Source organism: Lissotriton vulgaris, chromosome 3_1 (genome assembly GCF_964263255.1).
Source record: "Lissotriton vulgaris chromosome 3_1, aLisVul1.2, whole genome shotgun sequence".
NCBI classification, from domain to species: Eukaryota; Metazoa; Chordata; class Amphibia; order Caudata; family Salamandridae; genus Lissotriton; species Lissotriton vulgaris.
This window is the reverse complement of record NC_141689.1, coordinates 1014160361-1014184702: the sequence shown is the minus strand read 5'-3', so window position 1 is coordinate 1014184702 and position 24342 is coordinate 1014160361.

The window sequence follows — 24342 nt, the reverse complement described above, 5'->3', positions numbered from 1 at the left end:
TAATCAAAAGGCAATGTGTAAAGTATTTGTACCAACACTCACAATAACACAGTGAAAACACCACAAACTGACCACAACAGTTTAGAAAAATAAAGGTATTTAATCTAAACTACACAAGACCAAAACGACAAAAATACAACATACACAGTTCAAGAAAATGGTTGCGAAAGAGTTCTTTAGGTTGCGATAAAATAATCCACAGTTGCGTGAAAAGTTCACAGTTGCGTCACACTTAGTCGACAGTACCTTTAGTTGCGACAAAGTTCCAAAAGCATAAGCTGGTGCAGTGGAAAACAAGCGATGCGTTGCTCCTGAGACCTTGGGGAGGCGATGCGACAACCCCGCTGCAGCAGCGGGCGTGTTGCGACGAATCCGGTCTGTATGGGGAGGAAGGCCACTTGTATGGATTCCGGTGCGTAGGTTCCGTAGGAAGTTTGTTCTCGCAAAGGCACGATGCGACGATCTCATAGGGGCTGCGGCGATCTCGGGGAGACGATGTGCAATACAGCGGCGATCTCTCTCTCGCAGCTCCTCGATGCGATGATCTGCAACGATGTTCGCAGCAACGTGATGCGGTCCGCAAGCAAGCAGTGCGCAGGCTCAACCAGCGGGACACAGGCTCTGCGACGACACTCGCAGCGATGGTGATCTCTCCGCAATTGAAGGATGCGTCATCTTAGGCAGCAGCAACAGGCGCTGCGACGATCTCGACCTCCGTAGCAGCGGGAATTTCCTCGCACTGTCGGGGATGCACTCCACCGCGAGCGATGCAACAACTTTTCACTTGCAAAAGTCTCTCACTCTTAGTTTCCAGCTTCCCAGCACGGGTACAACTTCCAGAGGCACCACAACTGGCCCAAGCACTCTAGGAAGGACAGAACTCTCTCAGCAGAGTTCCGGGAAGCTGGAGGTGAAATCCTTTTGTTCCTGGGACTTCAAAAACAGGGAGCCAGCTCTTCTCAGGCCCTTGGAGATTCCTTCAAGACAGGGGGACACAGCACAACAGCAAAGTCCTTCCCCTCTCATTGGCAGCAAAGCAACAGCAGGTCAGTCTTCCTTCTTCAGATTCAGCTTTCTCCTTGGCAGAGGTTCCTTCTTGATTCCAGGATGATCTAATTTTCTGTTGTCAGGGGTCCTGTACTTATACCCCTAAAAGTCTTTGTTCTCTTTGTGCAAGTGGGCCCTGAGCCCGGTCTGAACCACTTCTGGGTGTTCCTTGAGCACTTTGTTTTTCTGGCTTCTCCTTTCCTTTCAGAGTGAGGGGCAGGCTCGTCAGCCGCCCAGCAGGAGGTGGAGCCAGCATTGTGGAAGGCAGGCACAGCCCTATTCAAGCCCAGGTGCTGGTGCACAGACAAAATATCGACTCCAAAATATCGAATGGACAAAATATCGAGTTAAAAATATCGACAACAATAAAATATCGATAACAAAAATATCGTTGGTCAAAATATCGTATAAAATAATGATAAAAAAATATCGAGTACAAAAATATCGACTCAAAAAAATCGATAATATGTAGAAAAAAGGTTAATTTTTTTTTTTTTATTAATAGTAATATAAATTGTAGTTAATGTTTAGAAGCGGGATGTTGGGTTAATAGGGGATAAGGGTGGGGAGTAATTTAATAATAATTAATTAATTAATATATGTTTGTAAATATTTTTAATTAATAATTAATTGGTAATTAATTAATATTAATTAGTTAATTAATGAATATAATTTTGTACATATTTTTAATTAGTAATTAATTGGTAATTAAATAATATTAATTAGTTAATTACATTAATTAGAGTAATTTATTTATATATATAATTTTTAGTTATTGTTAATTAATTAATTGGGAAAAATTATATTAATTATTAAATTAAATTAATTACAGCTAATGTGCTAATATAATTACTTTATTGTTATTGTTAATAATTATTTGGCAATTAAATAATATTAATTAATTTTGGGTAAAGGAGTATTTTTAGGGTTCAGGGTCAGTTTTGGGTTTTTGGGTGAAGGGGTATTTTTAGGGTTCATGGTCAGTTTTCAGTTTTTGGGTAAAGGGGTATTTTTAGGGTTCAGGGTCAGTTTTCAGTTTTTGGGTAAAGGGGTATTTTTAGGGTTCAGGGTCAGTTTTCAGTTTTTGGGTAAAGAGGTATTTTTAGGGTTCAGGGTCAGTTTTCAGTTTTTGGGTAAAGGGGTATTTTTAGGGTTCAGGGTCAGTTTTCAGTTTTTGGGTAAAGGGGTATTTTTAGGGTTCTGGGTCAGTTTTCAGTTTTTGACTAAAGGGGTATTTTTAGGGTTCAGGGTCAGTTTTCAGTTTTTGGGTAAAGGGGTATTTTTAGAGTTCAGGGTCAGTTTTCAGTTCTTGGGTAAAGGGGTATTTTTTGGGTTCAGGGTCAGTTTTCAGTTTTTGGGTAAAGGGGTATTTTTAGGGTTCAGGGTTAGTTTTGGGTTTTTGGGTAAAGGGGTATTTTTAGGGTTCAGGGTCATTTTTCAGTTCTTGGGTAAAGGGGTATTTTTTGGGTTCAGGGTCAGTTTTCCCTACTGTTGCACCCACTGGAGTGGGAATAGTAATTTTAACCCCTACGCTATCCAACGCTTTCCCTACGCTTGCACTCTTTGGAGTGGGAATAGTATTTTTTACACTTCTGGTATCGTACGGTAATATAATAGTATCTTATTTAATTATAGTATGTTACTATATATATATGTTTTAACAAAGAAGATTGTAAAAAATTATTTTTATTATTTTCATTTATTATTTAATTATTATAAGTTAATTTAAGTATTTTTAAGTATATTTTAGTAATTAAATTTGAATATTAATTTAATTTAACACTGTTTTTAATATAGTCGATATTTTTTACAACTATATTATTGTAAACGATATTTTGTACTCGATATTTTTGTACTTACCTGTTTGTAGATACAAACTTGATATTTTGACTGTCGATATTTTGTCCACGATATTTTTGCAAATCGATATTTTGTCCCTCGATATTATTTCAGTGATCCCCAGGTGCTATCTCCTCCCACCACTCAGGTTGCAAATGCAGTAATTCAGCCTAGGGCTGACTCAGCCAGCCTCCTGGGGAATCCCCAGCCCCTGTCACTCTCAAACCAGACAGTCAATACACAAACAGGCCAAGGCACACAGAAGGGTCAGACAAGAGAACAGCAACTTTCTAAAAGTGCTGTTTTCAAACACAGGATTTAAAAACAACCTTTCCTAAAAGATGTGTTATTAAATTCTGAGTTCAGGGATACCAGAGGTTTATGTCCTATCTTGTTTCTATGGGAAGATCTGCTGGTAACCACTGTAGCCAGCATCCCCCATGATAGCCTACGGATCAAGATAGCCCTGCAGCAGTGAAAAATGAAAATGGCTGTAATTCACCACCAGAGCATGTCACCTGCAGCAGTACATGCTCACCCTTTCACATACACTGCACCCTGCCCAAGGGGGTATCGTGGACGATCCATAGGGGTGACCAATGTGCACAAAAAGGGAAGGGTTAGGCCTGGTCAGTGGGGACATTGACCAGGAGGACATGGCAGTTCACAGACTGCACACAGGCACTGCGGTGGCAGGCCTGAGACTTCATTTTAGGGCTATTCATCTGGGTGGCACAATCAGTGCTGCAGGCCCACTAATAGTATTTGTCATCACCAGCCCTGACACACCCAGTGCACTTTACTAGGGACTTCATGGTGATACAAATATGCCAATCATTTATATCCAATCATTTTTTTTTTTTTTGTAAATATCTTTTTATTGCAGCAATGTCATCAATGCTTACAGTATATTCGAGCCATTTCCCTTGGCGCTCAATTGAAGCGCAACTCCCCCACCCCCGTATCACACAGACATTCAGCTCACAACCCGGAGGTTGAGCGGCAATACCATGGGGGAAAAAACTGCGCTGGAGCATTCTGTATCGGTCCATAACTACCAGGTGGTTGGGAAATGGCAGAGCTGCTTTTCGACCCTCTTCCGTGCCCCAAGTCCAGTTGAACCAAGAGTCGCTTTTTACCCTTACTGAACATCCATCCCCCTCTCCCCCCTCAACACTCCCATCCCCGCCTACCCCTCTACCCTCGCCCAGAACCACCCAGAACCGCCCCCGCCCAGACCCCCCACCCCTCCAGGCGTGCCAGAGTACCACCGAACCAAGTTCTAAACCCTCCCAACTAGACCAGATCTGAAGCAGAGCACCAGGATTTATCAGCAACTATTCGTAAGTCACCACATTGGAATGCAAGTAGGGGATCAGCAGAGTGGGCCTAAGTCATCCCCCCGTCAGGCGGGCGCACCGCCGGAGCCGGACTATGCACCGGGGTGTCCTCCTCTTCCATGTCCAGGAGCGTGAGATCCAGGACCAGCCCCTCCCACGCCCTGGCCCTCTCCAGTGCCATGTCATTGCCTGCCCTGAGCGCGGCTTGCAGACGAAGCTCACCCTCACATTATGTAGCTCAGCCTTCCAGCGCTCTACCGTGGGGCCCCTGGTCGCCTTCCATTGGGACGTAATGGCCCGTTTCGCCAGGAGGAGCCCCAAATCCAGAAACTTGCTAGTAACCTTGTTTTTAGATGTGTGTGGGAACCAGTGTAGTATGCAGTGTGCCATTGTGAGTTGCAGGTCCCTCTCCGTTACCTCCCTCAGAACCTCCACTACCTCCCTCAAAAAGGACCCCAGCTCAGGACAGGACCAGAACATGTGTTGGAAATCGGCGAGATCCGCCGGGCAACGTGGGCAGGACGCCGAGTGGGCCGGGAAGTATTTATGTAGTTTGTCAGGGGTCAGGTAGGCCCTGTGTAGGACATAAAAGTGCACCAGCTGGAACCTCGCGTTGCGTGTCCCGTTTCGGGCCCCTTCCAGTATGCCATTCCATGCCTCCTCGGGGATCTCAGTCGCCAAGTCAGCCTCCCATTTCGCCTTCAAGGCCAGCAGTGGAGCGACGGACTCCGAGACCATGCGTCGATATAGGCACGTGACAGCCTTGACCGTCCCCGCCATCATCCCCGCCATCATCACGACGTACTGGCAGCCCAGGGACAGCGGTGGCTCCAACATGCCCGCCCTCCAGTGTTTGCGGATCGCCGCCGTTAATACCGCGTGAAGGAGGAAGTCCCCTCCCGCCAGCTCAAAGCGGTCCTTCAGGAGGTCGAAGGGCAACATCGCCCCGTTTTCGTACAGGTCGCCCATGGATGACAGCCCTTGCTGGTCCCAACCGTCTAGCCCGCGCCACGAGCCCCCGTGCGGAAGTGCGCCGCAGAGTTTAAGTGGGATCTCAGGTGCGTACGGAACCGTAATACCGCTCCTTCGGCGATATCTGTTCCAGCATTTTCGGGTCGTCGCAAACTTCTGAGTAAGGTGGAAATCTCCCATCGGAAGTCCCAGGACAATCCGGGACAACACCTGGACCGGGCCCGCCGGTTCTCCTGATCCGTCCTCCCCTTTTCTGGCTCTTGCTACCCACTGTGTTAGCCATTGCAGTTGCGCCGCCAGGTAGTAGAGCTCGTAGTCCGGCACTGCCAGTCCTCCATCCGCCCGAGGGCGGAGAAGTGTGGCATGCGCCACCCTGCGCCTGCCCGCCCCCCACAGAACGCCGATAACCATCGATCTCAGCCGCCAAAAGTAGCTCGCCGGGATCCAGATCGGGAGGGTCCTGAAGAAGTAAAGCAGCCGCGGTAAGGTCACCATCTTGAGTAGCGCCACTCTCCCCATGAGTGACAATGGGAGCGTGCTCCAAAAGTCAAAGTTCCCTTTAGTGTGCCTGATCGCCGATCCGATATTTCCCTCAAGGATATCGGCCCTGTCATGGAAGATCGAGGTGCCAAGGTATCGCAGGCTCCTCTCTTCCCACGTCACGCCCTCCGTAGTTTGTGGGCATGCTCTCTGTGGGCGGGCTGGGAATAGGTGGGACTTCGCCCAGTTCACTCGGAGGCCCCATACTCTGCTCAGCGATTGCAGGAGGGTCTTAGCTCCACGCAGGGAGTCCGCCGAGTTCGCCAGGAACATCAGCAGATCATCTGCACATAATGCGATGTGGTGTACCTGTCCATAGACGTCCAGGCCCTGATACGCCTGGCCCAGCCGGGCTCGCGCTGCAAGGGGTTCGACAGCCAGGGCAAACAGCAGGGGGGAGAGAGGACATCCCTGGCGGGTGCCCCTGCCCACCCTGCACATCTCAGAGATAACCCTCCCAGTTCTGACTCTCGCCGTCGCGTTCTGGTAGAGCAGCATCGTCCAATTTACGAAGCCTTCGCCGAGGCCCAGCGTGCGCAGAAAGTGGAAGAGATAAGGCCATTCCAGGCTGTCAAAGGCCTTCTCCATATCGACAGCAAACACCACTGCCTCGTCGCCGTCATAGGTGTCAGCCTCCAGTACATGCAGGAGTCGCCGCACATTAAGCGCCGTATTGCGGGCCGGGATGAAACCCGACTGGTCCGCGTGAACCAGCATGGGCATGTGGGGGAGCAATCGCGTCGCCAAGATCTTGCTTAAAATCTCGTAGTCCAGGTTGAGCATGGACAGTGGGCGGTACGCTGTTCTGTCCCACGGTTGCTTGCCCGGCTTCAGCAGGGGGACGATCAGCGCCTCCCTCGTGGTCGCAGGAAGACAACCCAGCCGCTTCGACTCGTTGTACAGCCACGTCAGCCGGGGCGCAAGGAGATCCGCGTAGGTGAGATAGAATTCCGTAGGGAATCCATCGGTGCCCGGCATCTTGTTCCTCGCCATGCTCTTGATGGCGACCCGCACCTCTCTCTCCTCGATCTTGTCCCCGAGCCGCTTCGCGTCCTCCTCTCCCAGTTCCGGCAGGTCAAGACCCTCCATAAAGGCCTGGAATTCCTCCAGCGAAGGGAGGACCCTGCTGCGGTAGAGTTCCGTGTAGTAGTCGTAGAACAACGCGTTGATCCCCTGTTGATCAAATCGCGCCGCCCCCGCGTGGTCACTGAGCTCAAGGATGACCGAGCTCCGACGAGCCGGATTGGCCAGCCAGGCCAGAAGAGCTCCTGACTTGTCGCGTTCTGAGTGCGCTCGCGTGAGGTAGGCCTTGTAGTCAAAGCACCGGAGGCGCTCCACCGTCGCCGCCACCGCCTCTCGCGCCTCCAGCAGGGCCTCGTGGGTGTCCGGCCGTTCAGGCCTTGCCCTCTCCAGCCCCCGCAGCGTCTCGTCCTCTTTCTCAATTTCCTCCAGTAACGTTCTCCACACCCCCGTGCGTCGCAATGCACTGGCCCCGTATCACAGTATTGAAGGCGTCCCATTCCGTCGCAGCCAAGCCCGCCGTGCCCGCGTTCACCTGGAAGTACGCTTCGATGCCCGAGGCAATTGTGGTACGGAAGAGCTGATCATCTGGTGCCTCAGGGCGGAGTTTCCAAGCCGGGATCCTCGGGCGGATTTGCGACCAGCGCATCCGCCCGAGAAGCGGGTTATGGTCAGAGATCGAGCGCGTGAGATACTCACTGTGGCACACTTCTGCGTGCACGTCCTGGGAGCACAGGAAGGCATCTATGCGGACGTGCAACTCATGGAGAGCGGAGAAGAACGAGTAGTCCCTGTCCGACGGGTGGTTAGCCCTCCAGGAGTCGAACAGTCCCCACTGGCGTTGCCAGGCGGAGCGCGCGAGTGCAAGTCTACCAGCTGGTGCATTCGGTAGGGGGGGGGTGAGATCTGTCCAGGGCAACGTCAGCCACACTGTTAAAGTCGCCGCCCAGGAGCAAGGGTTCCACTAAGAACGGGGCTAGTTTATTGGACAGTAGAGAGAGAAATGCAGGCTGGTCCACATTCGGGGCGTACAAGCAACCCAGGTTAAGGTCCCTCCCATCCAGCTTGCCTCGCACCATTATGTATCTCCCCTCCGGGTCAATTACCTGTTGTGTACACTGAAAGGGTACCCCCGCCCGTATCCAAATGGCCACCCCCCTAGCATAAGCAGAGTAGCCAGTCTGATAGACCTGCCCCCTCCAGCGTCGCTGCAGTGCCTTCCCTTCCTTAGCTAGCAGATGCGTTTCCTGAAGGAAGGCGATGTGTATGCCCCGCCTGACCAGATAGGAGTGGATCTTGTGTCACCTATGCATCGAGTGCATCCCCCTTACGTTCCATGTGAGACATTTGTAGCCTAAGTCGGATCCCATGGTAGAGTCCACCGTGTCCTATTCTCCCTCTCAGCGACCCCCCCAGCACGCCCAGGTCCCACCCTCGTCCCCCCCCAACTTGCGTAATCAAACTACCCCAACTCCCACACCCCAGGACAGACAACCAACGTGGAAACCCCATCCAAACTCAAGTGTCAAAAGCGTATCACTACAGAATAGGGCTGGAGTGGCAGTGATGCCGGCCCCAGACAGGCCCGAAGCCCCCCGCCCCCGCCCCACCTCCCCCAACAACACTCAGGAGAGGTCCCCCGGCTCTCCCCTCCCCCAAGATCTCAGTGATAAGTCCCGGGGGGTATCCGCACCTCACTGCATAGCGTCCGGAAGCGGCCCCCCTCCATACCCCAGTACCTTACATATGCGGCCAGTGTCCCACGATCCAGATCAGCCAAGGATACCATCCGCTGTTTGGGGAGTCACCACCGGCAGGTCTGTCTCTGATAGCTCGTGCCCACTGCTGGAGCCAGGGCTGGGAGCACTGGTCTTCGATTGCTCCGATGCGCTACTGGAGGGGCTGGCGTCTCCCTGGCTGATGGCCGCCACTGCCTGCACCGCCTTGGCTCGTTCCTGCTGCTATCCCGATGGGGAGCCAGATCGTCGCGTCGGCGTCGTTTCCGTGGAGCGTCTCCTGGGTGGGGTCTGCGGCGTGGGATCCGTGCCCGGCTCCCCCCTGGCATCCAACCAGCTCCAAGCCTCCTGTGGTGTTAGGAAAAAGTGGGTGCGCTCCCCAGCGACCACCCGCAGCCGCGCCGGGAACAGCATAGCGTAGGGCAGCTGCAGCGATCTCAGTTTCCGCTTGACCGCCGGGAAGGAGGCCCGTTGTTTTTGCACATCCCTGGTGAAGTCCGGGAAGACCATGACCCTGCTGTTGTCGATTCTCAGGTCCGGGATGTCCCTCACCCTCCGCAGTATATGGTCTCTGTCTCTAAAGTGCAGGAGACGCAGTACAATTGGACGCGGCGGCCCCCCCGGCTTGGGGGGGCGTGCAGGGACTCTGTGTGCTCGTTCAATGGCAAAGAACGGTGAAAGTCCTTCTGGGGCAACCTCAGACCGCAGCCAGCCCTCCAGGTAGGAGACCGCGTCCTGCCCCTCCACTTTTTCGGGGACTCCACGAGGCGGAGGTTATTGCGCCGAGAGCGCCCTTCACTGTCCTCAGCTCGGAGCTCCAGCACTCGTACCTTCTGCGCCATCTCTGCTAGTGTTGTCTTTAGCGCCGCTACGTCCCCAGGCAGACTTTTCAGGGTGACCTCCGAGGTCACCACCCGCTCCTTTAGCTTCCTATGGTCATCCTTCAGTAGGGTCAGGTCCGATCCGATGATATCTATGCGCTTTTCGAGAGCTTCCCGCGACGCCACAATCGCCTGCATGATGTCCCCCAGGGAGGGGTCCCACGGGTGGGTCGAGCTCCCCGCCCCCGGCCCCGGTGGGTCGTCTTCTACGAGGTGTCCCGGGTCATCCAGCTTCAGGGCTTCGAAGCCCTTCTTCCTGCCACCTCGTACCATGCTGGTGGGAAGCTAGCTTCGTGTGCCCCTGCAGCGGCCGCCGGCGCTCCCGCTCTCCGCACCAGTTCCGTTGCAGGCCCTTCGCTCTCGCGTTTCTCTGGGCCCGCGCCACGCGGGGTCTGGATTGAGAAGCAGCCCAAGGGCCAGGTCCCGCTCCACCAGGGTCGTGGGGCACCAGCGCTCCGGGTCTGGTCGCCCGGCGAGGCCCCCTTCGTCCGGGAGTCTCAGGCTGAGTTCGCGCCTGCAAGCACCAGTCCCGATGCGGCGCACTGTACGAGTGCGTCTCTAGCCAGGTAGGCGCCCCTTCCCGCCTTCAGATCCATTACCTCGTGGGGGCGGGTAGCCAGTGCCTCCTCCCCTGCTCTCCTCGCTGTCGCCGTCCGAGCGCCACCAGCCCGCCGGCGGCGTGGGCTCCGCGGCGATTCCACCACCAGGAGGGCGGACCCAGTGCCCCACAAGGCCCCAGGGGCTCCGCAAACGGCCGCCAAGGCAGTCACAGGCTCTCGGGCGGCGCCATCTTAGGGTCAGGCAAACCGGCCGTCACTCGTCCTCCGGTCCCGCTTGCTAAGGTGCCAGCCAGTGCCCCTCACATCTGACGGCTGTCAGGGGGTCCCCGCCGGCAAACGGCCAGCCACCACAGCGTCCCAGGGCTCCTCGTCACCTCCCGGGCTCCGCCGCCAGTCGTTTCAGGCCGGGACGGCGGCCACCATTTTGGGCGCTCGCTTCCCCGGGTGCCTCGCTCTCCGCCGAAAGTTCAGTGGGGGCAGATACAGGGGCCCCCAGTCCTCCGGATTCCCCCTACGCGCTCCTGATGCCCTCCTGGGCACTTTTGTGGGCTCAGGATTCGAGTCGGGGCGCAGGATATGTGGTGGTGCGAGGCGGGCGCGGAGGAGCTCCGGAGTCCCGCTTCCACCTACATCGTCGCCTTAGCCACGCCCCCCATCATGTATATCCAATCATGATAACAATTTACACAGTGAGCACTTACACTCTGGCACTGATCAGCAGTGGCAGAGTGTCCAAAGCATCTAAACCAGCAAAAACGAAATCCAGCACAGTATCAAAAATACAGGAGATAGAGGCAAAAAGATAGGGGTAACCACGCCAAAGATGCCAGGTCTAACAACAGCGTTGTAAACGCTGTTTCCAGTTAATTTTTAATGAACAGTTGTTTTGAATGTGATAATTCAATTATGTCTATTAAAACATATGGGCATTATCTACTGATTAATATGTAAGTCCTTGTTTATGAAATGTCATTGTTAATTCCTCAACCAAAGGTATATATCTGACAACAGGGAGACATGTTATAAGAAATACCAGGCACTCCACTATTATAGCTGGAAACATGGCAGTCAATATAGAGTGTAGACATTGCACTGTCTGTACTGCACCAGGGATATCATGGTTTCTAAAAGTAGATTATTGAAAGCAAAGCAAGGATGAGGAGCTTTTTACCACCTGATTACAACTTTTAGTTCTAGGTAGTTGGATTATAAATTACAATTTATTAGAGCGTTTTTAACAAAAACAGCAATGGAGAGCAACACATTTCAAAAGTAAGCCAGGCCATGATACACCGGAAAGGTTCTGTCTAATAGATATATTTAGGAGGCACATTGTGGTATGGTCCTCCAGAAATAAGAGATCCAAACTTCCTTGGTGGTAGGAAACAAAGAAGGTTTTATTCCAGAGAAAGGGCATCAGCCTCCAAAAACAATCTTTTCCTCCTCAGCTCCAACCGCCAGTTCTCCATAGAATACAGAACATATATTCATAGGTTCAACACAGACATCAATGATGAAAGGAGACAACTTAGAGCTGCAGAAAGGCTCTGGCGAGCAACCCCTCCAAAATCCTCCACGACCAACTCAAATAAGTTCGTGCAAAGTATAAAAATCACATTAAGATCGAAAATTCTGCTTTCTTCTGCAACTCCCTGAACAAAGCAAATAACAGACCAAAAGAACTCTTCAACCCCATTAGGCAGCAAACTTCAAAGCCCCCTGCTTCCTCAGGACAGGCCTCCAAAGAGCTTTGTGACAACTTTGCCAACTTCTTCAGTGACAAAATCACCAAGATCGAGCTTTCACTGGAAAACAACCTCTGTCCCCCTCACAAGATCCCTCTTCGAGGGACAGAAGAACTCATACGCAAACACCCCCAGCGCAGCAGAGCTAGGGAGCTTGCTGCGCTGCATGAATGTTTGATAAACATTGCCCTATGTGTCTAGTAGCCTTTGTCTACTTAAACCAACCCAATTCACAACCCAAACACAAAGTCACTTAAATCAGCCCTCCTCCTGCACACACTAACGCAGTCTCAGCTCCACACACTACAACTCACCACAACATATCACACCAACTTTTGGAATAGCATCCTTCTCCTTAATTACCTCCCTCCTTTACCAGCACCTAATGCCACTACAGATGCCTTCACTGGTACTCTATTTATGTCTGTGAGGGAACCACCTCTTACTCCACCTACTTCTTCATGGATGCCCCATAACCCAGCAACGGGAAAAGATGTGGCCACAGAACCCATAATTGGAGTACTTTACCCAGAGGAAGGGAGTACCTGGTGGCAGTTACTTTACATAATCTCCAGTAAGATATGACAAATAACCAGAAAGATTCAAGGAATTGCCTGGCTGCAGCAACAATGACTCGCTTCATAACAGTTTCGAAGAAGGGCACAACATGGTGGCAAACAAAATAAGACAGGCTTTGGGCTGAGTAATTCCTCAGTCTAAGTCCAGGTGGGCTCGTCTCCCTTAAAACTACATTTTAGGTGGGTGTGAATGTGATCAAGCAGGATCATAGACATGGTCCATCTGTACTAAGTGAAGCAGAATATGGTCAGGTTCATGCAGATCAAGGGCAGTTCACAAGAGATCATGCAGAACCATGATGGTGGCTGCAAAGCAAAAACACAGTGGAGAATTAGTTAATGGAGGATGGCCATTAGGTTTAGGCAGACTAAGGGGAGTCATAATGGATTCAAGAGGGCCTTTTTGAGGACCATGCAGACCAAGGCGTGTGCGAACAAGGTTGAGAAAGATACACAATATGGGTCATATAGATTGAGGGTAGTATGAATGAAGCCACGAAGAACAGCCATGATGTCATCACAGATGGAGGGGAGTGTGGCTGAATGGAGCGATGGACGGTGGGGTAAGATTGATGCAGACCCCGGGTAGTGTATGCTGACGCCATGCAGGGACAACCGAATTTGATTTGAGATCAACAAAAGCCCTAATTGAAGTCGAGCAGGGCCACCAAGATGTTGATGCACACCAAAAAGAGGGAACAATGAGGTTACACAAGCTAGAATGCTAGAAGTTGTAAGAGAGGGTTAATGTCGTCACTGGTGATCACTAGCGCGTGACGACCACTGCATTCTGTTAACACACATCGATTGAAAGCTCCAGAAAAGAGAAAAATCATCATAATGTTTCATAACAAGTTAAACCTTGGCAACCCTTCTAAAGTACATAAAATATTTGTTGCAATACATATTATTATCTTATCTAAGCTATTTCACATATCTTCCTGGAATACATGATTCCTGCAGCCAAGCGTGTCTTTTTAATGAAGGCGGACAAACAGTAAAACATGTTAGATAAATAGATTCATTTTGGGAGTGAAACTGATAACAAAATTAGAATTAAATCGAGGGACTTACAAAGTAAATAGGCTTTCGAAATAAAAAATCTAAAGCACACAATCTAAAACGTGCACACGGTATTCGCACATACATAGACACATGAGAGAATGCTGACAACAGCAAAAGTAGGGCAACAGGCCTTGTAGTAATAATAATAATATTCATAGAAATAATAATAACAATAACAACAAGAATAAGAATTGACATACGTGTTGCACCCAATAGGAAAGGAAAAGTGGCGGGTGAGTTTCTTGATCTAATCAAATTCACTGGAAATTTCTCAGGCCGCATTCCATGTCCTTGTTTCTTTCCCAGTACAAAAGGGGGGGGGTGATGGACGGAGCATGTGAAACAATCAAACACTCACACCCAGTCAAAAGATCTGGGTTTAATCCATCACCGTTCTTTAGCCCACTCTGCCACCCCAGTTCAGACATGGCTATATGCAAATCAGTCTGACCCTGTGCCTCATGGGAACAGTCCAGCCCGAACTGCCAAGCCATGTCTTCCCTGGACCGGAAACAAGCTTCCGAGGACCGGTTTCTGGCATTCCAGCCATCTTCAGCCCGGCTTGCTTGAATCCAGTGGCAAAGTGACCAAGGGACTCACGTCTGAGCATACCCTGCCACACTTATGGCGGCCAAAAGCGGTACATAAGGGGGTGGTGATGGACGGAGCATCTGAATCAATCAAACACTCACACCCAGTCAAAAGATCAGGGTTTAATCCATCACCGTTCTTTATCCCACTCTGCCACCCCAGTTCAGACATGGCTATATGCAAATCAGTCTGACCCTGTGCCTCATGGGAACCGGTCCTCAGAAGCTTGTTTCCAGTCCAGGGAAGACATGGCTTGGCAGTTCGGGCTGGACTGTTCCCATGAGGCTCAGGGTCAGACTGATTTGCATATAGCCATGTCTGAACTGGGGTGGCTGAGTGGGCTAAAGAACGGTGATGGATTAAAACCCAGATCTTTTGACTGGGTGTGAGTGTTTGATTGATTTAGATGCTCTGTCCATCACCACCCCCTTTTGTACCACTTTTGGCCGCCATAAGTGTGGCAGGGTATGCTCAGACGTGAGTCCCTTGCTCACTTTGCCACTGGATTCAAGCAAGCCGGGCTGAAGACGGCTGGAATGCCTGAAACCGGTCCTCGGAAACTTGTTTCCGGTCCAGGGAAGACATGGCTTGGCAGTTCGGGCTGGACTGTTCCCATGAGGCACAGGGTCAGACTGATTTGCATATAACCCCATTAGGCAGCAAACTTCAAAGCCCCCTGCTTCCTCAGGACAGGCCTCCAAAGAGCTTTGTGACAACTTTGCCAACTTCTTCAGTGACAAAATCACCAAGATCGAGCTTTCACTGGAAAACAACCTCTGTCCCCTCAAAAGATCCCTCTTCGAGGGACAGAAGAACTCATACGCAAACACCCCTAAACCCTGGAAATCCTTCAACCCCATCCCGGAAGAGGAGATAGTCAAACTAATTTCTTCAGCCAAACCTTCTTCTCATGTCCTCAATCCTATACCCGTCCAAATGGCCAAAAAAACGTAAACTCAGCCTAGCCCCGCTCTGGAGCTTGATCATAAACAACTCTCTAAGAACTGGAGACATTCAAGACTGTCTGAAAGTCAGCGAAGTCACACCATTACTAAAAAACACAGCACTGGACAGCAATGACCGGAACAACTTCAGACCCGTCTCCAACCTTCCTCTCATATCCAAAATCCTAGAAAGGTGCATCCTACTACAACTGACTCAACACTTGGACAACATCAACCTTCTACACCCCCACCAATCAGGTTTCAGAAAAGGCTACAGCACTGAGACCACAATCCTCAATGTCATAGACAATATTCACTAATCACTCAATACGGACCAATGCTGCTGACTCATTCTCCTTGATTTATCGGCAGCCTTTGACACTGTTGACCACAATCGACTCATTAAGGTCCATCAAGAAAGGGCAGGTTTGGGGGAGGTGGTTCTACAGTGGTTCTCCTCTTTCCTCCACAACCGCACCTAAAGAATAAAAATTAAAAACGTCAGCAGGCGTGTCCCCCAAGGATCCGTACTTTCACCGCAACTCTTCAACATCTACATGGAACCCCTCACCAGCATGCTCAAAAAAGCCAACATCCCCTTCCACCTATATGCAGACGACACTCAGATCTATTTTGAAACCTCCTCCATTGCCGACATCCAGAGACTCAACGACACTCTAAGAGAAGTCTAACACTGGCTAACTACAAATCATCTAAAACTCAACCAAGACAAAACGGAAATCCTCCTTATTTCCAACAAAGATGAGAACCCCAAATCTTGTAATGGCTAAAAGCTATTGATGCTCTCAATGGAAATCTCACCCTGGCTGACTCTGTAAAATCGCTGGGAATCACCCTAGACCCAAGACTCGACATGGCAAAACACATCAAGAACTCTGCAAAAAAATGCCTTCCTCAACATGAAACTACTCAACAAAATAAAGCCCTTCATTCCGCACAGAGACCTCAAATATGTGACTCAATCGCTAGTGGTGTCCAGACTCCATTATGGGAACGCAGCCCTTACTGGGACAGCGAAATCCCACTTAGCTCCCCTCAGAACAACTCTCAATGCAGCAGCTAGAATGGTCACTGGAGTTAAGAATTTGACCACATCTCACCCGCGCTCAGAGAACTAAAATGGCTCCCTGCCAAAATGCGGGCCAGCTTCAGATCCCCCTGCCTTACGCACAAAGCCCTGCACAGAGAGAAACCTTAATACCTGGCCTCAAACTCAAAAAAGACTGCCAGGCAAGGAACCTGAGAAGCACCAACACCCTACTCCTCATTCCTTTGAAAACACGCAAACAAAAAAACGCAACATGGTCCTTAGCTGGAAATGCTCCTAAAATCTGGAACTCCATTCCAGTCCACCTCAGGACTATCTCCTCCTTTGTAAAATTCAAGAGACAGCTCAAAGACCTCTTCCTCAATCATGCACTCCCAAACCGATAGCTGCCGCCGAAGCTCACAAGCCAACACACTGCTGCATTCTGCTATTGGGACATTAAGGGGTCCATTAAGATGACGGGTGGACTTAGTCCGCCCACCATCCCATCATGTGAAGGGAACGCCCACCATAAGGGCGGGGGTCCCGTGGGGGTTATTAGGATGTGCCCGCCACAGTGGTGTGCGCATCCCGTATTCTTAGCATTGTGGCGGGCCGCCACAATGCTAAGAATACATCTTGTGCATTTCAAAGCACAACGTGACAGGCACTGCGCGGTGCCTGCCACGTTGTTCCTTGAAATGCAGGGGGGCACCCCCCCGGGGTCCCTGGGGGCCCACAACGGGCCCCCGCAGGGAGACTCTGCATGCCTTTCCATGGCGAAAGGCATTGTTGAATGCCCATTTTCCGCCCCGGTCACAAGGCAACCGGGGCAGAAAATATGGCTGGGGTCTTTGCAGCAAGGATGGCGGGCAGATCGCCCCAGCCAGGCCGGCAGTGGCTACCGCCAGCCTGGCCGGGGCGATCCGCCCGCCATCCTAATGGGCCCCTAAGTCATCTACCACCACCACTTCCACGAGCCCAGCCGCTACCACACATCCCCAAATGGAGACCTGATGCAAGTTAACAAAGGAGACTAGATGCAAGCTAACAGGCACACAACCTGTAGACTACCTGACCATCGTGCATCAATACTATACATCAAGCGGAATTTTCAAAGCAACATGAGCCTATATGTATACTTTCTGCTAGACTGTATGACTCTCGAATGGCGACTGTTGTAAAGCGGTCTGATACCTTCGGGTCTGGCCAGCACTATATAAAACTTCTAAATAAATAAATAAAGATTCTAGAGCATGAACCGTGGACATAGAAACTCGAGCAAGAGCCATGGACATAGAACCTAGAGCATGAGCCATGGACATAGAACCTAGATCATGAGCTGTGGACTAAGATCCTCAAGCATGAGCAATGGACATAGAACCTAGAGCAGGAGCAATGGACATCGAACCTAGAGCATGAGCCATGGACATAGAACCTAGACTATGAGCAATGGGCATAGAATCTACACCATGAACCATGGACATAGAACCTAGAACATGAGCCATGGAACCTAGACTAGGAGCCATGGACATAGAACCTCCACCATTCGCCATTCGCAATGGACATAGAACCTAGAGCATGAGCCATGTACAAAGAACCTCGAGCATGATCAATGGACATAGAACCTCGCGCATGAGCCATGGGCATAGAACCCCACACATGCGCAATAGACATAGAACCTAGACCAAGAGCCATGGACATCTAACCTAGAGCATGAGCCGTGGACAAAGAACCTAGAGCATGAGCCATGAACATAGAACCTAGAGCACGAGCCATGGACATAGAACCACGCATACATTTGAGATTAGCGTTTAGGCCATTATCTATAGCAGAGCTATTGAAACTGTGTCTGTGCAAAGCATTAACTTATTGAGTATTCCCTTTGTCGCCGTTTTAGTGGGTTATAGTCTTTGTTGGAAGGAGCAATCCGAAGGATAAAAGTACTCTGGTTAAGACATTGCAGTGCATGTCAAAAGTTTGCTTGAATGCTGATGTTCACTCATATGTCATCTCACCATTTTGGTAATTTTTTCGGTGGAATGTAAAGAAACCTATTTTTGTGACTTCTGCATCTCTGGATTTGGTCTATATTTCTCTAATTAAATATATTTTTGTTTAATCTTATTTAATCTGAAAAGATACAGGAATTGATTTGTTAAAAAAAAATCTTTGTGAGTGAAACATGTTTGTTGAACTCTCGTTTCCTAGAGCAAAATATAATCCTAGTACTAAATAATTGGGGGTTTTCAACTGTCAGAGATGACCAACATAGGGAACACTCATTTGCAATATCTATTTGTAATTCTAAGGTCATGATCTTAAAAAGGTTAGGATAATTCGAGCAAAAGCCACATATAGAATCATTTTATCAGGTTTTTATCAAAAATAATCTATGTTTTGATTGTGACTGCACTGTATATACCTGTAAGTTGTTATTACAGGTGGGATCAGTACCGCTACATGCATCACTGTTTAAAAAATCAGCCAATTCTTTAAATTTTCTCACGCAAAGGTTTGATGAATGTTCTTCTAAACATTAATTGAAGCACTTGACTATCATCACAATATGCTAGATTTGAAAGAAAGTTACAAATTCAATATTTATATCAATGGTGTGCTTTTAGTTACTGGAGGGAGTTTAAATGGATGGGTAAACTCACTAGTACTTAATCACAGCATTAAATAATTCACATGTATGGAGCTTAATCTAAATACTCAGTTCAAGATAGTGCAGCAAATTAAGGTAATCTAAGATACATAAATCCATTTAGAAGATAGAAACAAATCTGTTGTGATGCTACATTATGATCAGAGTGTTACATTTGTAAAGTCTATGTGTGAGTCCATCGCCATATATGGTATGGAATTGCTTCTTTAGAAAACAATGTTTGAGTCTACATATATTCTTAAGTACCCCAGACATAATTTTATTATTGACTAGTTCAAGTTCAAGAAAAGCTTTATTCGATTGTTAAAAAGCAATCATAAAAGCACACAAATATAACAAACAAAGACAATTTCATAAGAAAAACCATAATAAAAACATTACGAGTAATTACATAAAAATATTACAGAATGGCAATCATAAAATCATAAGATTGTAACCATCGTTACTGTGCAAAGTGAGCATTCAAGTGACCATAAGTTTCCTTTGATAAAGCACTTTTTTCAAAAAGGCTAAGATTCTTAGAACACTGTTTTCATTGACTAGCAGCTGTAAAGACAGTAATGCCGGGCGACATTGACGTAATCCAGATCTCTTTAAAATGGGAACTAAAAACATCCGCCTTTCAATAGAATCAAATTTACAGAATAAAATTACATGGATCGTAGTTTGGGGGAAAGTGGAATCACAGGGGCAGGGCCGGAGATCGTAAGTCCAATCATTCATAACAGGGAAAGTGTTAGGGTTTGTGCACAGCAAAGAGCATCTCCCCTCTCATTGCACTAGTGGTCTCTGTAATAGCTCTCTTTAAACATACTACTGAAAGCCTTTATTGTTAGCTCAGCCCCTCCCTAAGACTTCTGTGTATGTTGCTCAATGTATTCACAAGTTTGGACATTGCTGCCTTGTTTGCACATTGAACCTTGCTTTTACCAAGTCTTATTTAGAAAACATTGGAACTTGCTTTTACCAAGCCTTATTTAGAACACTCCTCCCTAGGCCATGTGTTACTTCAACTCATTAGCATAATAACTGAAGCTCTGCACACCTGCTTGTGAGACCAACACCCAGTTCTTCGAACCACACCCAGCTCTTCGAACCACACCCAACCCTGTCTATAAAAGGCAGCCCCTGAGCCTCACCCAGTGCTTTTGCTCGTCTACCTCCCACTTACCTGAGAACAGATCCTTCGGCGCTGGCACTCCTGCTCTCTCTAGACCTTCATTGACTTCAATGGGCGTGGCTTCTGGCTCTTCCTTCTTCTGGTTTCCGGCAACTTCTTGCCTCAGCCCCTCTTCTGTCCACTGCAATCGATCTGCAAAAGAGAAAGAGGTCAAGGTTAGACTGATCAGTATCCCTTTTCAGCAACAAGTAAGTGCAAAACCTTTTTATTACCTGAAAGAAATTTACCGGCGATTTCTAGATTCATGTAAAGACAATTTGGAACAAGATATCTCCCACGAACTTTGTGGTTCAAACCCTTTGTTACAAGAATACTTTGTGGAACTTTGTGAAATAAACATTGTTTTACATGGAACTTTTTTAAGAATCGAACAGAGGAAACTATTGACAGCAAGGCAAACAGTAAATCAGGGACTTGCACAAATGACCTGCTGTATTTTGATGTAAACGTACAGTATTTGTTTTTATAAAAAGTCTAGATATGTGTGAAAAGTGAGTTTGCTATTAAGAATTTCGGCTTTAGTTATATTAAGGTGAATGTTAGACGTTGGTAATTCTGATAATGATATTCGTTTTATTTTACAGAAGTTTTAGAGTCATAGAAAGCACATCCCAGAACAGTAACACATTCCAAACCAGGAAGCTTGAGACCAGGATCCAAGAGGTACTTTTAGAAGAGAATTTCTAATAAGATTAAGGTTTAGTCAGGAACACATTTAGGGATAGGTTGTACTTATCTGTTCTTTGTTTATGTTTCATTAGGCACCAGTTTCTACAGAAGTCAGAGAGGGCCGCAGATTTTAGCAGCTCTTCTACAGTGGAAACGCAAGAACGGTGTTGTCTCTCTTTTTTTATTTTATCCACTTCCCCCCTTCCCTTGAGCTTCTGGTTCTTAGTGCACTGTTTTAAAACTAGTGTGCTGGAACAAGCAGTTTCAGGGTGGTGTCGGACTGTCTTCAACCTCCATCAGAACTGAACAGAAACTCAGGTGAGCTGGGCTTTGACAGAAAGTAACTAAGTTATGGAAACTCCCCAGCCTAAAACGGGTTAATAAGAACCTGTCATAAGCACCGGGGACGAAAGATAACTAGGGTTGAATAGTAAAAGTTGTTAAAATCAATTGATGGTGTAGGACAGTGGGCTTTAAAATCTCTGATGTCATTCTCAGGGTATCCTGCAGCATTAAACACTCTTTTTTCAAATACTTTCTAGTTACTGTGTTAATAGAAGAAGGATTTAAAAAATATTGTACGTTGCGCAGATCCTTGAAAAAATTGTAAACATATCTCAACCAGGGAATCCTCGTTGCTCCTTCCAATTTCATTATATCTGAGAGGATATCTCTATTCAATTTAGTTTCAACTTTCGTCCATAGGCTGTGCCATAATAGCACAGGCTCTATCCTAATTAAATCAGAGATAAACTGGATACCCAGTTTAGCATTGCAAACACACCCTGAGGTGCCATTAGGTACGGCTAAAATGTATTTTAAAAAGGAGTTTTCAACTTTCTGTATAGGGGAGAGATCAGCAAACCTCCATACCCCACTCCCATAAAGAGCAGCAGAAACACATTTAGCCTTGTATATATTAATTAATTTCTCAGGAGGTCGTTTGCCAAGTTTCCTGGCGAAGATAGTGAGTGCAGAGGGAGTATGTAAGCGGGCCAATTTTTTTGCAGCTACTGCATGTACCCAAGAGTCGTTATGGCAAAAAAGAATACCCAGATAAGAGAATTTTTTAGTAGCCTCAATCCTTTGTCCTGCAATGAAAATATCTTTGTTAATCTTAAAACCTCTGCCACAACACATGATAAAGGTTTTGGTGGAGTTAACCCTGAAGCCCAAATCTTTCACGAAGAGGGTAAAACTATGCACAACTCGTTGCAGTCCCACCTGTGTACGTGACATTAGGACAGCATCGTCAGCGTACAATAGGGCTGGTATTGGACGGCCTTCTACCTGAAGAAAATCACAGTTATCTTTACATCAGGCTTCCTCAAGCCCGTTTATTTACAGATTAAAAAGGAATGGAGCCAGGACGCAAACCTGCCTGACTCCACTCCTAATCGGGAATGCGGCCGTACACTCGCCCTTCAGGCCGTAGCGTACGCGTGCCTTAGCGTCACAATAAAAACATTTAAGAAAATAAATAATATTCATGTCAATCCCCAGATCTCCCAGCAATTTCCATAATTTCCAGTGAACCATGCAGTCAAAAGCGGCTGAGAGGTCCACAAAAGCTAAAAACAAATTCCCTTTCTTGGCCCTTGTGTATTTTCCCACCAACAAGGAGAGATTCAAACCCTGTTCTACTGTCCCTAATCCAGCACGAAACCCATATTGCAAATCGGATTGGATCGAATTTTCGTCAGCCCAGTCCAATAAACGCTCTAAATATAACCCGGCCCACAACCTTCGTGATAGAGTCCAGCAGGGAAATCGGTCTGTAGCTGCCCGGGTCATTCCTATCTCCTTTTTTGAAGAAAAGAATAATGGTGGACTCTACCCAAGTGGGTAGGAATCCGGCGTTACCACTCGCATTGAGGACCTGCACGAGGAGAGGCCCCCACAAAAGTATAATTGACTCAAACAGGTCTATGGGGACCCTTTCTGGTCCAGGAGCCTTACCGCCCTGACTGGCATCTAGGGCCCTCTCAACTTCCTCCAAGGTAAACACTAGATCCATGGAGTGGGGAAAATCATTTATATCTCGGGTCCCTACTGAAGTTGCTACTCCTCCATAAACCTGGGTAAAATGCTTTATCCACAGTTTCTCTGGGATGGCTGACTCAATGGTAGGGCCAGTATTGTTAGATAAAAAAGGTGTGCTAATTGCCTTCCAGAAACCTGCGCTATCATTTGTTATTGAGGCCAAGTGGAGAGCCTCCCAGGCCTCATTCCTTAGTATATGTTTCCTGTCTCTAAGCACTTGTTTATAGGCCTGTCTCACTCTCCTGACTTCTATAACAATCCTTGGCTTCCTATGCAATTCTTTTTTTTAACTGCGAGTGAAGTTGAGTACACTTTGAATCGAACCACCCCCTCTGGGCCCTCTTTCTCTTATGTTACCTGCTGAGGGACTCTCTAATGACCTTAGTTCTTTTTTGAAAGGACACTATTAATGCGGCTGGGGTAGTATCTTCACTAAGACATGTCTCTATATCTGAGATACATTTAGCGATAATTGATTTAAGCATCTCGGTTTGGTTCACCATTGCCCATCGAAAGGAATAATCGTTAGTACTAGCAATTTTTAGATTCTCTAGCAGTCGGTCTCTATTGTTGGTTGCTACAATTTTCTTAAGCGGCAGTGTAACAGTTAGACAGAGCAGAAAATGGTCGCTGAGTGAGTTGTCAGATACATGAAAAGAATGAAGTCTGAATGCATAACTAATAGAAGCTAACATAAAATCGATGGTGGAACGACAGCCCAGACCGCTAAATGTTGATGGCATGGGAACTGGTGATCATTAACAAACCCAAGATCAAAGCTATTGATTAATTCATTCAGCTGATCCCCTAAAACAGAGTGACTGAAGTGTGAAGAGCATACACCATCTTCGCATAAGGCCCCACATAGGTTGGTTTCGGCATTTACACACAACATGCAATTAAAATCCCCCACCAAAAATAACATTATATCTTTCCTTTTACTATTATTTAAAAGAGTCAATGATTTGTACATGTTCTTAATCACAGTGCACAGTGAACCTGATGGGATATTGTTATAGAAATTAACCAGAGCAATGGAAAATTTTAAGTCAAAATCCAGAACACACAATTGATAATAATTATCATTAGCGAAATAAGTGATCAAATTTAAGCTCAGTGTGTTAGATAAATACACGTACAAACCACCCTTAGGTCTACCACTCTACAACGGCTGGGATATGGTAGGTCCTATACCCATTTAAATGGATTGCTTCCTTAGTCCAGGTCTCCTGGAAGCAAAGGACTTTGTATTGTAAAACAAAGTCCCACCATAATTGTATATCTAATTTCGATCGAATACTAGCAGTATTCCAAGATACAATATGGCAGGCTTGATGCTCAACAACAGGTGTAAGTGATAGGGGGAATTTACATCCTCTGTTGGGATCATAGTAGCGTGTACAGGTTGAGCAGGATCATTAGAGTCAACGTGATTACTATATAAAAGCTCATTACTAGGATCATGGGGCAGTTTATCCCTCTTGAGGTCAAGTCTCCGTTTATCACCACTTTCGTTCCGTTCCATGGATTTTACACAGGGTGCACGGTAGAGTCAGTCATTATCCTCCAAACCACTCAAAACCTCGAAACGGTTATGAGTAGGTAAATGATATCTGGGTGCCTGGCTTACAGATAATTGTCTGGTGCACATTGGGGTCCTAAGTTCAATACAGGCTCAGAGGGACGGTAAAAATATCCTAAAGTGTTTATATCATGAGGAGTAACCGGCCCGTTCCGGCCCCTCTTAATAATGGTGCGTACCAGTTGCGGGGCCCTAAATGTTATAACTACACAGTCTCCTCTTAACAATTTAGGGGAGGAGCCAACCCATCTGATCCTATGGATCATTTTAAATTCCGAAAAGAGGTGATCT